General features: G+C 46.3%; 1 long non-coding RNA gene across 1 annotated transcript in view; it reads right to left on the bottom strand.

The window, feature by feature from the left end:
* Positions 1 to 1,136: 1,136 nt before the first annotated feature.
* Positions 1,137 to 16,228, bottom strand: part of LOC119954299 — a 144,696-nt gene continuing 129,604 nt past the window's right edge. The window contains exon 3 of the long non-coding RNA XR_005458211.1: positions 1,137 to 1,675. This is a non-coding gene — a long non-coding RNA (uncharacterized LOC119954299). The remainder of the gene's footprint in view (positions 1,676 to 16,228) is intronic.

The raw sequence follows: 16,228 nt of genomic DNA, 5'->3' as shown, positions 1-16,228 counted from the left end.
AATTAATTCTCTCTGCCTCTTTTGTTAAATTAATATGTTGGTTGTCATACCAAGAAAGTATCGTCAAAGATAGCTGTAATATGGTGTAAACTTAAATCTCTGCAATAACCTGGGTTATCCTCATCAGCAACTGTCTTTAGGAGAAAATAAATACTCTGCAAACATAAAGAAAAAATACATTTGTCATGTTTTAATATAGGTATAAGCATCTGATTTTCCTGGAATGCTAGCTGGTAATATTTTGTTGCTCCAGAATGTAAGAGCTCTTGCACCATCGGAATAATGTTCTAACTGGAAAAATAGAAGGAAAAATCAGCAAACTGTGGAAATGACTGACACTGGTCAGAAATGGATTGTATTTAGATTTTGTTTATTGTCACGTGTACCGAGGTACAGTGAAAAGGATGTTTCTGCGAGCAGCTCAACAGATCATTAAGTACATGAAAATAAAATAAAATAAAATACATAATAGAGCCAACACAAGGTACACATTGTAACTACATGACACCGGCATCGGATGAAGCATACAGCAATGTCATGTTAATCAGGTCAGTCCATAAGAGGGTCGATTATGAGTCTGGTAATTTGTTTTTGAATCTGTTCGTACATGTTCTCAGACTTTTCTATCTCCTGTCCGTTGGAAGAAGTTGGAAAAGTGACTAAGCCGGGTTGGAGGGGTCTTTGATTATGCTACCCGCTTTCCCTGGGCAGCAGGAGGTGTAGATGGAGTCAATGGATGGGAGGCAGGTTCATGTGATGGACTGGGCTGTGTTCACGACTCTCTGAAGTTTCTTGCGGTCTTGGGCCGAGCTTGATCAACGAAGGATTTATGGTCAAATTTGCCAATTGTCATTTACTTTACTTTCTACCCATCTTATTTTCCAAGGTGGAGTTTGTGCATCTATGTTCAGTTTATATGCTGAATGCTGGGGAGAGGATTCTTGAAACCGCGTTGCTTCAGTCTCACCTGCCGACTGCCACGGTTCCCTCGCTTCCTCAGTCGGCGGCTGCGGCTGGATGGTCCCAGGATCTGCCCTTGTGGAAGGTAGGTGATTGCATCTGGGGGGGGGGGGGGGGGGGGGGGCGGGGGCGCTGGTGGGAACCAGGGCACTGGTTATGTTTCCGGGGCTGCGTCTGGCCGGGTCCCGGGCGCTGGTTGAGGTAGTGGGTTTGCTGAGGGTGCATATTTGCGGCCGGTTGTTCTGCGAGCACGGGAATACCTTCTGTTGTGTTCGGGTCCTCGCGCTGGATCTCCGCTGTTTCGGGGGTCCTGGGTTGCAGGCAGGGGCTTCCGGAGGCAGATTGGGCTGGGTCCCGTCTTGTGTTCCCTCCTTGGGCGCTCCTGGGGTCGGGTCTTGGAGTAGGCCCAGTCGGGCCTCCACATGGATTTTTCTTTCCTCCATCTCCAGGTAGATCAGGTTGCTGGGCGGGCCTCTCCGGGACAGGTCGGGGTCTTGTGGTCGGGGGCCGGGTCGGGAGCTCTGGTGACTTGGCCTGGTGGTCCGGGGGCTGGCGTCGGTACTTAGGCCGGGTCGGGCGCTCCGAGGTCCGGGTCGGGTCCAAATCGAGGTCCAGTTTGGACTTCATCCGCTTCCTTGTTGGGTCATGTGGAGTGCAGCCAGGTCAGGTCGAGTCGGGTCAAAAGGTCTCCATGGGCCTCAGAGGATGTTCAAACCTGCAAGGTAAGAAAAACAATGAAGTTCAGTTTCAAGGTATACAAGACCAATTGGGACCAGTATCACTTATTTCCCAAGTTTACTGTTTGTTCTTTCTGGTGTGGTGGGAGGGAAGAATTGTAGATTCTAGGACTGATGATTTTCATTTATGATTTGGACTCACTTTTTCTGAGCTTCTGTTTTTGAATCCAAGCCAGCTTTGCTTATTTTAAAACAATTTTTTTGAATCATTTACAGAATGCGGTGTCGCTGGTTAGCCCAACATTTATTGACCATCCCTAGTTGCCCTTCAGAAGGTGGTGGTGCGTTGTTAAGTGATTGATCTGGAGGGGAACTTCCAGGTGGTAGGGTTCCCAGGTATCTATTGCTCTTGTCCTTCGGGATGGTAGTGGTCATGGGTTTGGAAGGTGCTGTCGAAGGAACCTTGCTGAGTTATTGCAGTGCATCTTGCAGATGGTACACACGGCTGTCACTCTTCGTCAGTGGTGGAGGGATTGAATGTTTGTGGAAAGGGGAGCTATCAAGCGGGCTGCTTTGTCCTGGATGGTGTCAAGTTTCTTGAGTGTTGTTGGAGCTGCACTCATCCAGACAAGTGGAGAATATGCCATTACAATCCTGACTTGTGCCTTGTAGAGGTGGACAAGATTTGGGGGGTCAGGAGGTGAGTTACTTGCCGTAGGATTCCTAGCCTTTTACCTGCCCTGGTGACCACACTATTAATATGGCTAGTCCAGTTCAGTTTCTGATTAATGGTAACCCCCAGGATGTTGATTATGAGGGATTCAGCGATGATATTGCCATTGAATGTCAAGGGGCGTGGTTAGATCCTCTCTTGTAGAAATGGTCATTGTCTGGCACTTGTGTGGCATGACTGTAACTTGCCACTTGTCAGCCCAAGCCTGGATATTGTCCAGATCTTGCTACATTTGGACATGGACTGTTTCATTATCTGAGGAATCGCGAAATTTGCCGAACATTGTGCAGTCATCTGCAAACATCCCTGCTTCTGACCTTACATTGGAAGGGAGGTCATTGATGCAGCAGCTGAAGATGGTTGGGCCGAGGACACTACTCTGAGGAACTCCTGCAGTGATGTCCTGGAGCTGAGATGATTGACCTCCAATCACCACAACCATCGACCTATGTCTTTTAGGTTTTTCCACTGAAAATATAATCCAACCATTGTTATTAATGAAAGAAGAGTCGATTCACTTTGGGGGAGTACTGGCCTCCAATTTGGAAAGAAAGTATATTATATGTTGTACAAAGGGTATGCAAATATACTACATGTTTTGCAACAAGAATGGATCCTGTGCTAAGAACTGAGCCTGTGGACAAATATGCAACTTCATGTTGCCAATTCATTCCAGCGGAAGGCATAATTTACTGAGGCAAAGGCACAGAAGGAAAAAAGGGCAAGGCGGAAGGGATTGAGAGATATGGGGCTGGATTCTCTGGTTGCCGACGCTGAAATCACGTTTATCGATCGAGCGGAGAATCAAAGTTCCCGATCAAATCGGGGCGGCACTGCTTTCGCGATGCTCTTCCCCTTCCAAAACGGTGTATTGTCGGCTTCAGGCCATTGTCTGAAGTGATGTCAGAGGAGATGTGTGCCAGGAGACTGTGCTTCAGCAAGGAAGCAATGGGACGCCTTTGTGAAATGTTGAAGGAAGACCTGAAGTTGATCTCTAACCACCACACTGCCTCGGGGCTCATTTAGCACAGTGGGCTAAATAGCTGGCTTGCAAATCAGAACAATGCCAGCAACGCGGGTTCAATTCCTGTATCGGCCTCCCGGAACAGGCGCCGGAATGTGGCGACTGGGAGCTTTTCACAGTAACTTCATTGAAACCTACTTGTGGCAATAAGCGATTATTATTATTAACAGTGTAGGTGAAACTGCTGACAGTTGTAGTGTGTTGTGCATTGTACAACTTTTGCCTTCAGGATGGACTGAGCATTCACTCGGAAGATGACTTATGAGAAACTGAGAAGCTGGAGGAGGGCAATATGGAGTCTGATGCAGCCATATCTCCTGATGCAGGTTTGCAAGCCCAGGCTCCAGGTACCACAAGGGCAATGTAGGAGTTAGCTATTTGGCTTAGTTATAATACAGAATCAAAGGATCTACATATAATTCTGTATGAGGTTTAACTTCTGTTAGTGGATGATTAGTTTTGACTTTAATCGCTGTGACTCTATCAACCATAACTGAATGTGTAAGAATATTTTATCCAGCCCACCTTTTAAATGCTCATGATTATAATCCACTTATGTTACTCGCATTGGGCTGGATTCTCCGGTCGCTGACGCCAAAATCATGTTTGGCGATCGGCCGGAGAATCAAAGCTCCCGACCAAATCGTGGGTGGCGCCGCTTTTGCACTGCTCCACCCTCTCCAATGCGCTGCGTGACGTATCAACGGCCTCAGGATGTTGCCTGAGACCCCCCTCCGATGCTCCGCCCCTGACCGGTCGAGTTCCCAAAGGTGAGGGTCTCTCATGGTCTCTTGGCGTGGCAGCTGCGGACTCAGTCCAGCACCACCACAGTCGAGGGAGGGCCATTCTGCGGGTAGGGGGGACTTTATCAGGGGCTGGGGGCATGGTGGGGTGTGATTTATTTGGGCAGAAAACGCCACCGTTCCCATGCCGGGATGGGGTCATAGCATGGGATAGGGTCGGACAATCGCCAGGGGTCAGCGTGAATCGCCAGGGTTCAGCGTGAATCCTGCCCCCGCCGTCCTCCAAATTCTGCGGCACCCCAAAAATCGGCCCAGCGTAAATCGTGCCGCCCGCTTCGGAGAATGGCGGGGACCGGCGCGACTCAATGGGCCCCGGGGCTGCCCGAATTCTCCGGCCCACGATGGGCCGAAGTACCGCTTGTTTTTTGCCAGTCCCACCGGCGTAGATTAGACTAGGTCCCTTACCAGCGGGACCTGGCGGCGTGGGCGGGCTCTGGGGTCCTGGGGGGGGGGTGGGGCGATCTGGCCCCGGGAGGTGCCCCCACAGTGGCCTGGCCCGCGATTGGGGCCCACCGATCTGCGGGAGGGCCTGTGCCGTGGGGGCACTCTTTTCCTATGCGCCGGCCGTGTAGGCCTCCGCGATGGCCAACGCTTAGGTGACCCCCCCCCGTGCATGCGCGGGGATGACGTCAGCAGCCGCTGACGTTCCCGCGCGTGCACGGACTCGCGCCAGCCGGCGGAGTCCCTTTGGCCCCGGCCAGCATGGTGCCAAAGGCCTTCCACGCCAGCCAGCGGGGTGCAAACCACTCCGGCGCCGGCCTGGCCACTGAAGGTGCCGATTCTTCTGCACCTTTGGGGCGGGCCAACGCCAGACCAGTTCACGCCACTCCGTCCCGCCGGGACCCCCCGCCCCGCTGGTATGGGAGAATCCCGCCCTAAGCCTCAGAATCAGAGGATCCAACCCGTTGTCTATAGACATGTAATTGCTGCCCACTGCATAATCCTTTGTGTTAGGTTGATATTGTGTTGTTTAAATTTATAAATAGCTTTCCGAGCTGTCCTAAAAGTAAAATAGTCACTCTAAACATAACGCAGCCACAGTAAAATATCTCACCCGGCAGGAGACTGCCAAAAAGCAGACAGACATTTAAAAACTGATCTAAACAACAACACTTACAGATGCGTGTCTGATTTCATTCAGAACTCGCACAAAATAGTCAAAGTCTGAGACAATCAGCTAATCATGCTTCATAACTTGGAGGAATTGTCATCAGGCGATGACCATGCACTGTACGTTCCTCACCTGGCCAACCAGATCCTAATCATGTACATATATGAACCATCATAGTTCAGGGATACCACTGATCAGGGTGTAGCTGTGATTTGGAAAGGATTAATTAGGCCCGAGTTTCATTGATACCAGAAGCATAAAGAAGATAGAAGTTAGAAGAAAGACGAATTTTGGAGAGAGAGAGAGCATCCTTACTGACTGAGATTCAGTATTCCACTGTGAAGAAGCTGCACCTACTATCTAAATTAGAGTCATTTCTGCTGTCACTTTCATAATATATTAGTGAATATATTGGTAAATTTTGTTTTGTAAGGATCCTTCTGTTTAATCCCTGTCTGTTCTCCTTTACTCCTTTTAATTTCCGTTAACCTGTTCGCTATTGCCAGTTTTTGCCCATGGATGGTTAATGCCTTCAAGACCAAGTAGCTTACCTTTAATTTAAAAATGGGAAACTCCAACAGTATCTAATGTTTGGCCTGACATCAGTGATAACACGCCTTGACGGACTTGGCTGCTGGCCAATGAGCTGTTTTAAATTGCTGGGCTTTGCTAATAGTCAATGTTGATTGGTGCTGACTGTTCTGGAATGTTCTACAGAGCTAGGAAGGTTTGATCTTGGTTTCAGTTTTAAAGCTCCAGCAGGAGATGAACACCTCAGCTGGAACTCTCTCAACAAACGGATCCAGGCAGCTTTTACTCTCTATCCAACTTGTGAGTGTTTAAGTCCTAAAGAAAGAGCTGGAGGGAATTCTTTGGGTTTCTCTCCATGAAAGGGTAACAGACTTCTCTGAAATCTCATGGAAGCTGCTTCTCTGATACTCTGCTTCCCTAGTAAAGCTAGGGAACATTCTGGTGAGCCTGGAAACCAGTTAAGTTTAAACTACAGGCAGAAGTTGAGGAGAAGGGAAGACACAGGGTCATATGTATCAATCTGGCCTGAGGCTGTTCTTTTGAGTGAAGGCTCAGGGAACCCAACAGCCCGGGAGTTCTGACTGAATGTTACTGCCAGAAGACCCTCATTAGAAATCCAACTGGTGGTTTCAATCACTCCATGTCCTGGGTTGACAGCCTGCTGCAACCTCAACATCAGAAGCAAGGACACTTATCTCTCTGTTTTCATATGGATCCCTATTATTTTATCCCTTTCTGTCCCTCTGTGTGTATCTGTCTTGGTGTGTTTGGGTAAAGGGTGGGATGGTAAAAGAGAGGAGTAGTAGATTAGCTGGCCATTATTCTGTTATTATTATTGCACTTTTCAACTCTATTTGTAGTATAAATAAACAGTTGTTGTGTTTAACTTACAAATCTGGTGCCTGTAAGTTGTTGGAGCAGCCAAGGGCTAACGATCTCAGACATTTTATAATAAATTATTAGTTAATCTGCTTGTGTTGGCTCCAAATTATGTGGGGCTAGAATTGGCCGTGTACTCACCCAGGGGGTCCTAACAATTTGAACACACTTGTACCCAGAGTGGTCTTGTGCTTAATCAGTCCCTAAGACTTACGATGAAAGTTAAATTGGATTTCAGAATCCTACAGCAGTTTGAATTCACTTGGCAGTTGCTGTATTTCAACATTGAACCCTCCCTTCTTCCCCCTCCCTCCCTTTCCCTCCATTCCCTCCCACCCACTCTCATCCTCTTTCCCCGATTCACAGAAATACAACAGAACAGTTGTGCTCAAGTAAAAACATATATTTTATTGATCATTGTGTTAAAGTGAAAAGATATATTTTATTGAAAAGAATTTGGAAAAGTTGTGGTGGTTATAAATGAAATGTCATACAGCAGCTGCCAACGTTAAACATTCAGTTAAATGTTAACATGGTATGAAAGTTTACTATTTCCGACATTATTTTCGTGAATAAATGTTTGCATTAAACTTTGCAAACTTCTGGAAATGTCTTTTTGAAACATCTAAACACATTTAATTATGACATAATTATAAATGAATAAGATAATTGAAGTAAACGAGGCAGAAATATAATAATGATAAACACATATAAAAATAATCAGATGTTACAAGGATAATGACAGCTAACAGCAAAAGCCCTGGGGAGCACTTTTTAAATCTTATGACCAGGTCAGAATCATCTTGTAACAGTATTTTATGACCCCTTCCACAGGTCTGTAAGGAGACGATAGTATTCACATTTTGTCCTTGGACCACAAGCAGTGGAGATTCTTGAAGAAGTTCTGATGTCCCTTCTTCTCAACAAAATTTTCAGTTGCAGTAATCCAAATTAAAACATTATAAACAATTTTAAGCATGCCACATGCAAATATATATAAAGCACAAATTTAAATAGTTTCACAGATTTAAAACAAATAACAAACCTATGTTCACTTATAAATAATCGCCTTTCATTATAAAAATTAGAATACAAAATTACTTTAAAGAAATAACAATAGCATCGCCCATAGAAAATACAGAACAAAATAAAACTGTTTAAAAACTTCAGCATTACTTTAAAACAATTGTGAAACCTGTTGCTTGTTGTCCTCAATACAAACCTGCAGTTTAGGTCCCTGACCTCAATGGACGTTCCCTTAGTTTCCCATCATAAGGGGACGTGGCTACATTAAATCTGTTCTGCGCCGGAGCCTACCCACCCGAGGCATGAGGCTGCCACTGGTGTAAGAACGTTTGCCAGGCTTTTTGAGCACAGGTAAGTGCACATTTGTCTTTCTCAGTATTGGCGGGTCATAGCTTCCAGACAATACTCAGAAGTTACGGGCCACGTTGGTTATCACTGCTGCCTCACAGTGCCAGGCACCCGGATTCAATTCCATTCTTGGATGACTCTCTGTGTGGGGTTTGTATGTTCTCCCCATGTCTGCACCGGAGCTTCGGTTTCCATCCACAGTCCAACAATGTGCAGGTTAGGTTGATTGGACCTGCTAAATTGCCCCTTAGTGTCCAAAAGGTTAGGTGCGGTTCCTGGGTTACGGGGATAGGCTAGGGTGTGGGCATTAGTGTATGCAGAGGTTCCAATTCCCAAAGGAGTCTGTCACAGCAGAGCAGTGTGGTTTATCACAATGTTGGATGTTCCTTGCAATCACTCCAAACATAGCATGATAAGATTAAATCTTACTGTATAAAATTACAAAGATCCAACACAGTCAGCACAACTGATTGAAAGAAGTGAGAAATCACATATTGCTGACTAATTGTGGGTGAATACCGGTCTGGGGATCGCACCCAAACACATGGCGCGAATCGCCCTGCCATACCAGTCCAAAATGGCACTTAGGGCACAATTGAACTGAAAAATTTGTAAGCATAATTTTGGGATCAATTGGCAGGGTGTTTCTCGATGGCTGCGATAGTGAGATCACAGCCTGTATTTAACAGCACTTAGTGCCAGAAGTGAGCCTCCACGAGCTTCTCGCCATTACTGGCTGTCTCACCGTTGTGTTTAAACACTCCCTCTTCACTCACTGCCAGACAAACCACAAGCCTAGCAGCGCGCAGAACCGCTCCTTACTTTGGGGATGCCGACCTGGACAGGCTTCTCGACACTGTGAATGAGAGACAGGGCACCATGTTTGCTCAAGGGGGTCAGAGGACCAGCAGTAAGGCCACCAATAGCACCCGGGAGGAATTGGCAGTGGTTGTCAGTGTGGGCAGCGTGATTAGGAGGACCAGCATCCAATGTCGGAAGAAGATCAATGACCTCCATCTCTCTCCTGGCATCATATCCGCCTGCCAAACCTCAAACTCCCAACCCCCCACCCCTCAAATCACTGGCTGACTCGTCATACTCTCCCCACATCCGATCTTCGTACTTTTCCCTGACCACCCTCAGGAACCCAGCAGCACAGCCCCTTCATGTCCAGTTGCTGTGCCACGTGCTACCTGCTATAGATCCCCTTAATCCATCAAGCAGCTCAGAAAGTCCTCTCTTTCCCCTCCCCCCAAGGGGAGGATAGCCCATAATAAACGGGAAAGGGCAAAGATGGGGGCGCAGTACCAGAGATCCAAGTCCTCACCACCTATGAGGAATGGGTCCTGGTGTTCGCGGTGTTGTCCAAGGAGACAGCAGTCACCGGCAGCGAGGTTGGCCTGTGGCAGAGAGGTGAGAATCCATTGCCCCTTCACCCAGACGACATATTTCGGGTGCGTTCTTCATATCAGGCAAAATGATCCCTTCCTCTCACTGACCACATGTTTATTGCCTCGCAGGATCTCCATCTGGTGGGGCTGGGCCATCTGGAGTCGTTCCCACCTGCCACCTTGGAGGAGAGCTCTGAGGAGACCACAATCGAGGTGTCACAGCTATCATCCCCACCTTCCAGACGCAGGCACACACACCTCGATGGTTGATATTCGTGGGCAGTCTTCTGTGGCACAATCTGGTGAACACAACACAGTAGCTGATGCACATCAGGTGGAGACAGGAACATCCAAGGGGGTAAGCAGTCGGAGATCTGCTGGATACCAGGACTCAGCTGAGTCCCAGTCAGATGCCGAGACTCTGGACAAGATTACCCCAGAGCAGATGCAGATGATACGACACAGCTGCAAGATTCAGGAGGAGATGAAGCGACATTCCAGTGAGTGCAAAGTGGAATGATGAAACTCTAAAGGCTACAGGTGCAGGAGATGGTGCCGACAATACGTGGCACTGAGGCCAACACTGCTAGTGTCACGACCGCATTGGAAAGGCTGGAACATGCGTCAGCGTCTTGAGTGTGGTATCCAAGGCATGGCTCAGTGTGCAGTGACCATGATTGAGGGTCTCGACATCATGATGTCCAAGTCGCTGAGGGATATGCCTCAGATGCAGGTGGATATCGTCGGGGCACTGCAGAGCATGGCTTAGTGACTGAGGAGCATCGCTAAAAGCATCGACACTACAGTGCATACAGATGTCGCAGTGGTCTCTGGAGCTCACTCTGGCTGCCCCTTCATCCAATAGAAAACCCAAGGGCCCTGCCAGCAGGCAGAGAGGAAGAAGTGCTGGAGGCCAACCCAGGGCCTGCCACCAAGGAGATGATGGTGGTGGAAACCCCCGACCTCCAGTGGCGGACTGGGTCTAAAAATATTGGTTGCCAGGAGACAAAGGGGGCCCACCTACAACTACAATGCTATCATTTAATTTTCATAACGAATAAATAACATTTTCAAAAAATACATATGGAAAAAAGGGTACAAATAAAATTTTTGTGGAAAAAATGTGTATTTCTTAGTAATTACAGTGTACATGTACTGTACATATTACTGGCAGTAGATACCAAATGTAAATACAGAATGCTATAATTGAATTTTTTATTTATTTTTTTTAATTTTAAGTAATTGGTTGATATTTTTAAATAGTTTATTGCACAATTCACACATTAACAGATAGTTCAAAAGCACAATAGAGCATTGCATGCAGTCCACTATATTAAGAGCAATCGTTTGTGTTCGCTAGATGATTGTGCGAATCTGCCAATAATTGCTTCTGCATCCAATTCATCTAACAATTCCTTTTCAATGGATAGCAACATGTATGATTCCAAATTCTCCTCAGACAGCGAATTTCTTAACCTTGTCTTTATGATCTTTAGCTTTGAAAATGTCCTCCCACATTGGACTTGAGTAATTGATAGTGTGCAGATGACTTTATAAAGTTCATAAAGGTTATCATATGCCTTGTCATGAAGTCTGTTGGATGCCAGAATTTTTAGTACACACGATGGGCAAGTGCTGCAAATTTTGCAATTGTTGCAACTGGAATCCATATTCTCACCATCATTAAGCAATAGCTTTAATACATCAAAGTTTGAAGCAAAAGAAAACAATTACAATATTACTTGATCTTTGCTGATTTGTGAAAACAGCTTAATAATACCTTCCAATGCTTCATCTTCAAGGCCCTTCTCTGCAATAGTTTTAAACTTTGCTGGGTCCAAGCAGGACACATCTTTACACAACTGTTTGTGTTGTACAAAGCGTGATTCTAGTGACTGGACAATGCGATCCATTATTAGGTTAAACACATTTACTCGAAAATCAGCTAGAGAATCTGAGGAATTTCTTTCATCATCAATAAGCTCATCTGCCATTCTTTTCTTCTTCCTCTGCCTCTTAACTGGCAATGCTGTTTCCAACGCATCAATTTCCAATGTTTGATTTTCATCCATATTCATCTGTGAAATCCTATCATCACATTTATTTACAAATTCCAAAGCCTTGCTATGAGCGTTATCAAATGTTCTTGTCTGTTCCTTCAACTTTGTTGTAGCTGAATCTACCAAACTCCATGCAGTAAACATATCTAAACCACTTGTCTGTAGGTAACTTGATAACGGGGTTGTAGTTTCAAATATATACAAGTAAGTAAATGCCGTCAATATGGTTTCAAACTTTAGAAGACTTTGAAGTAAAACAATTGCTTCATGTTTTGTTGTTGCATCAAACTTTTCTGAATCTTGTATCATTGATAAGCATGTCAATAGATTTACAAAAGTACTGGCAGCGGCATCATCAAAACGTCCAAATATAGTTGTTGCTGAATTGGATTTTCCTGACCATCTGGAATTTCCTTAATTATGCCCGACCCGGCCCCCCCTATTCCACATTCTTCCACTACCTCCCCTGCTTCATTCCTTTTCATGGACTGCTTATTTGTGTCCTGTTCTCTTTTCTTTTTTATTCCTTTTTATTACTAAAACAGTTGTCTGTGTTTGTTTCTTTATTGCATTTTTATTTGATATAGGGGGCCCACTTCATCAGGGGCCCACTTGCCATTGGTCAAGCTGACACCCTGGCCAGTCCGCCACTACGCACGCCGGAGCATCGGGACGTTCGTCGCGCCACTGCGCATGCGTGGGGCGATCCAGCGTAGCGCGCACCTGCGCGAAGTGGTCTGTGACGTCAGCACGCTCGCTGCGTGTAAGCGTGGGACACCGTGAAAAGCGCGTGAAATGGCCGCCATTGTTCAGATCCAGAGCCTGAAAAGATTTAATCATTTGGACCCGTTCTGCCTCGTAAGGGGCTTGCCGCGCAGTTTCAGCAGCCTGGATGCAGGAGTAGCACATGGAGGCATGTTCATGAAGTACACAGGTCTCAATGGCCGTGGAGAGAGTGAGCTGCTTTACTTTTAGTAGCTGCTGGCGCAGGGGCTCAGATTGAACACCACAAACAATCTGGTCACGGAGCATGGAGTCAGAGGTGGACCCGTAGTTGCAGGGCTGCGCAAGGACGCGGAAGTGGGTAATAAAGGACTGGAAAGGCTCCTCCTTACCCCGGATTCGTGGCTGAAACATGTATCTCTCGAAGCTCTCGTTGACCTCGACTGCGCAGTGGCTGTCGAACTTCAGAATTATGGTCTTGAACTTTGATTTTTCCTCCCCCTCATCGAAGGTGAGTGAGTTGTAAATGTGCAGAGCGTGGTCACCGGCTGTGAAGAGAAAGAGAGCAATCTTCCATGCGTCCGAGGCAGCTTTCAGGTCCCTGGCTTCGAGGTACAGCTGGAAGCGCTGTTTGAAAAGTTTCCAGTTCGAGCCCAGATTCCCTGCAATGCGGAGAGGCAGCGGTGGGCGAACGGAGTCCATTCTGTAGGATGGGGCCAGACTGGTGGAAGGCAGATCACTGAAAGATAGGTCTCAGAAGTACGAGCGTCCCTCAACTTCTGGTACCATGAAGTGTTGGCTAGTGTAGACTTGAGAGATGAACAGACACTTCCAACGCTGATGAAGGTTCAACTCAATTTTATTAACTAATTCTAACTAACTAACACACGATGACTGTGGGTCTAAATGATGCTAACTTAAACTAGAGACCAAAGCCTTGTCCCAACCAGTTGATTCTCTCAGCACATGTTGTAAGTCTGTGCTGGGCTGGATGAGTTCTTGTTACACTGAGGCAGCACCCAGAATGAGCGGGAACCGTGGTGCCCTCTGCCTTTATAGTGTGTGTATTCTAACTGGTGATTGGCTGCAGTGTTTGTACCTGTTGATTGGTCCCTGTGTGTGTCCACCAGTGTGTGTCTGAACCATGATATACTGGTGCATATTATGACATTTGTTGCTCTTGTTCTTCAAGAAGGTAGTGGTCAGAGGTTTGGAAGGTGCTGCCTAAGCAACCTTGGTTCCTGCAGTGCATCTTGTAGATGATACATACAGCTGCCACTGTTCATCGGTGGTGGAGGGATTGAATGTTTGTGGAAGGGGGAGCAATCAAGCGGGCTCCTTTGTCCTGGATGGTGTTGAGCTTCTTTTTTTAAATAAATTTAGTGTCCAATTCATTTTTCCCAATTAAGGAGCAATTTAGCATGGCCAATCCATCTACCCAGCACACCTTTTCAGTTGTGGGGGTGAAACCCAGGCAAACACAGGGAGAATGTGCAAACCCCACATGGACAGTGACCCAGAACCGGGATTGAACCTGGGACCTCGGCATCGTGAGACAGTAGTGCTGTCCACTGTGCCACCATGCTGCCCTGGTGTCGGTTTCTTGAGTATTATTAGAACTGCGCTCATCCAGGCAAGTGGATGCTATTCCATTACACTCCTGACTTGTGCCTTGTAGAGGTTGGACAGGCTTTGGAGGGGTCAAGAAGTGAGTTACTCGCCACAGGATTCCGAGCCTTTGACCTGCTCTGGAGGCCACACTATTAATATGGCTAGTCCAATTCAGTTTCTGATCAATGGTAACCCCCAGGATGTTGATTGTGGGGGATTCAGTGATGGTAATGCCATTGAATATCATGGGGTGATGGTTAGATCCTCTCTTATTGGAGATGGCCATTGCCTGGCACTTGTGTGGCATGAATGTAACTTGCCGCTTGTCAGCCCAAGCCTGGATATTGTCCAGGTCTTGCTGCATTTGGACATGGACTGCTTCATTACCTGAGGAGTCATGAATGATGCTGAACATTGTGCAGTCATCTGCGAACATCCCTACCTCTGACCTTATGATGTAAGGGAAGTCATTGATGAAGCAGCTGAAGATGGTTGAGCCTAGGGCACTACCCTGAGGAACTCCTGCAGTGATGTCCTGGAGCTGAGATGATTGACCTCCAACCATTACAACCATCTTCCTTTGTGCCAGGTATGACTCCAACCAGTGGAGAGTTTGCCTCCTGATTCTCATTTACCCCAGTTTAGCTCGGGATCTTTGATGCCAAACTTGGTTGAATGCTGCCTTGATGTCAAGGACAGTCACTCTTACCTCAGGCATTCAGCTCTTTTGTCCATGTTTGAAGCAAGGTTGTAATGAGTTCAGGAGCTGAGTGACCCTGGAGGAACCCAAACTGAGCGCCCGTTAACAGGTTTTTGCTGAGCAAGTGGTGCTTGATAGCACTGTTGATGACTCTTTCCATAGCTTTGCTGATGATGGAGTGGACTGATAGGGCGGTAATGGGTTGGGTTGGATTATATTTGCCCTGTTTCTTGTGTACAGGACACACCTGGCAAATATTCAACATTGCCGGGTAGATGTCAGTGTTGTAGCTGTACTGGAACACTTTGGCTAGGGGTGCGGTAATTTTTGGAGCACAAGTACTATTTCTGGAATATTGTCCGGGCCTATAGCCTTTGCATCTGCAGCAGGCAGGTTGGTGAGGATGAGGTCAAGTTTGTTTTACCCCCTTGTTGGTTCCCCCCACCACCTGCTGCAGTCCTAGTCTAGCAGCTGTGTCCTTTAGAAACTGGCCATCATGGTCTGTAGTGGTACTACTGAGCCACTCTTGGTGATGGTCATTGAAGTCCCCCGCCCAGAGCATATTCTGTGCCCTTGCCACCTTCCAAATGATGCTCAACATGGAGGAGTACTGATTTATCAGCTGATGATGGATGGTACATGGTGATTAGCAGGAGTTTCTTTGCCCGTGTTCAACAGACCGTGAGTGAACAACGGTACGCTGTGGCAAACAAGTATGTAAATATGTGCTCAGCCAAGCTCAAGGTGCACAGCATCATAGTTGTGAAGCCCAAGGCCGAACACAATACTGATGAATTGACAGGCACAGGCTTAACGGACTGGCAGAGGTACATTTGACTGATGGGTAACCCTGGGAGTCTACTCCATGGCCATCTGTTTGAGACAGGCACTGCTAGGTACCTCCAAGACATCAATTATTATAATTAAAATCTGGCAATAATTATAGTAGCTGATTCCACCTACATCACGACAGTCACCAATGCAACACTTCTCTCATCTAAAACTATCTGGAAAACCCAATCTTTCCCTTGCGCAAACTTTATTGCGGTAGCAACTTTAATCTGAAAAAGATTATTTGTTTGTCATTTGTAATGTAATTAACAGCTTCCTTGTCATAAACATATTCAGACTAATTAAATATTCAAGTTAATGAGTTGTACCTTTTAGTCTAGCACAAGTGTTAGCAATATTACTGTATTGGAACGTGCCTATGATTTTGATTTTATAACTGCAAGTTACTGTTGAAAAAATGATTTAAAGAAAAAATAGTACCTAAAATAAGCACACAGGTTGAAATATTAAATTATAAATAGAAAATTCTGGAGGCACACAGCATGTTTAGCAGCATTTAAAATAGAAAAAGTATCAAGGTTCATCAAAATGTTAACTTTTTAGGAAGAGGTTGATTGACCTACAGTGCACTTTACGTATTCCTTTTGTATCCAAATTCTATTTGATTTTTAAAGTTGCAACTTTGTATTTCAAAGCTTGTAGATAGGCACTTAGAGCGCGATCCAATGGCCACGTCGCGCCCGAAAAGCAGCTCCATAGCGAGGCTGATAAAAGCTGGGAGAGCCCCTTCCCTGGATCTACCCGGCTTGCAATGCCTCGCGAGATCCAAAGCGGTCCCGTGAGACGTTGCGATGTAAAT

This window comes from Scyliorhinus canicula, chromosome 19 (genome assembly GCF_902713615.1).
Source record: "Scyliorhinus canicula chromosome 19, sScyCan1.1, whole genome shotgun sequence".
In the NCBI taxonomy this organism is placed as follows: Eukaryota; Metazoa; Chordata; class Chondrichthyes; order Carcharhiniformes; family Scyliorhinidae; genus Scyliorhinus; species Scyliorhinus canicula.
This window is presented reverse-complemented; position numbering and strand designations above follow the sequence as displayed.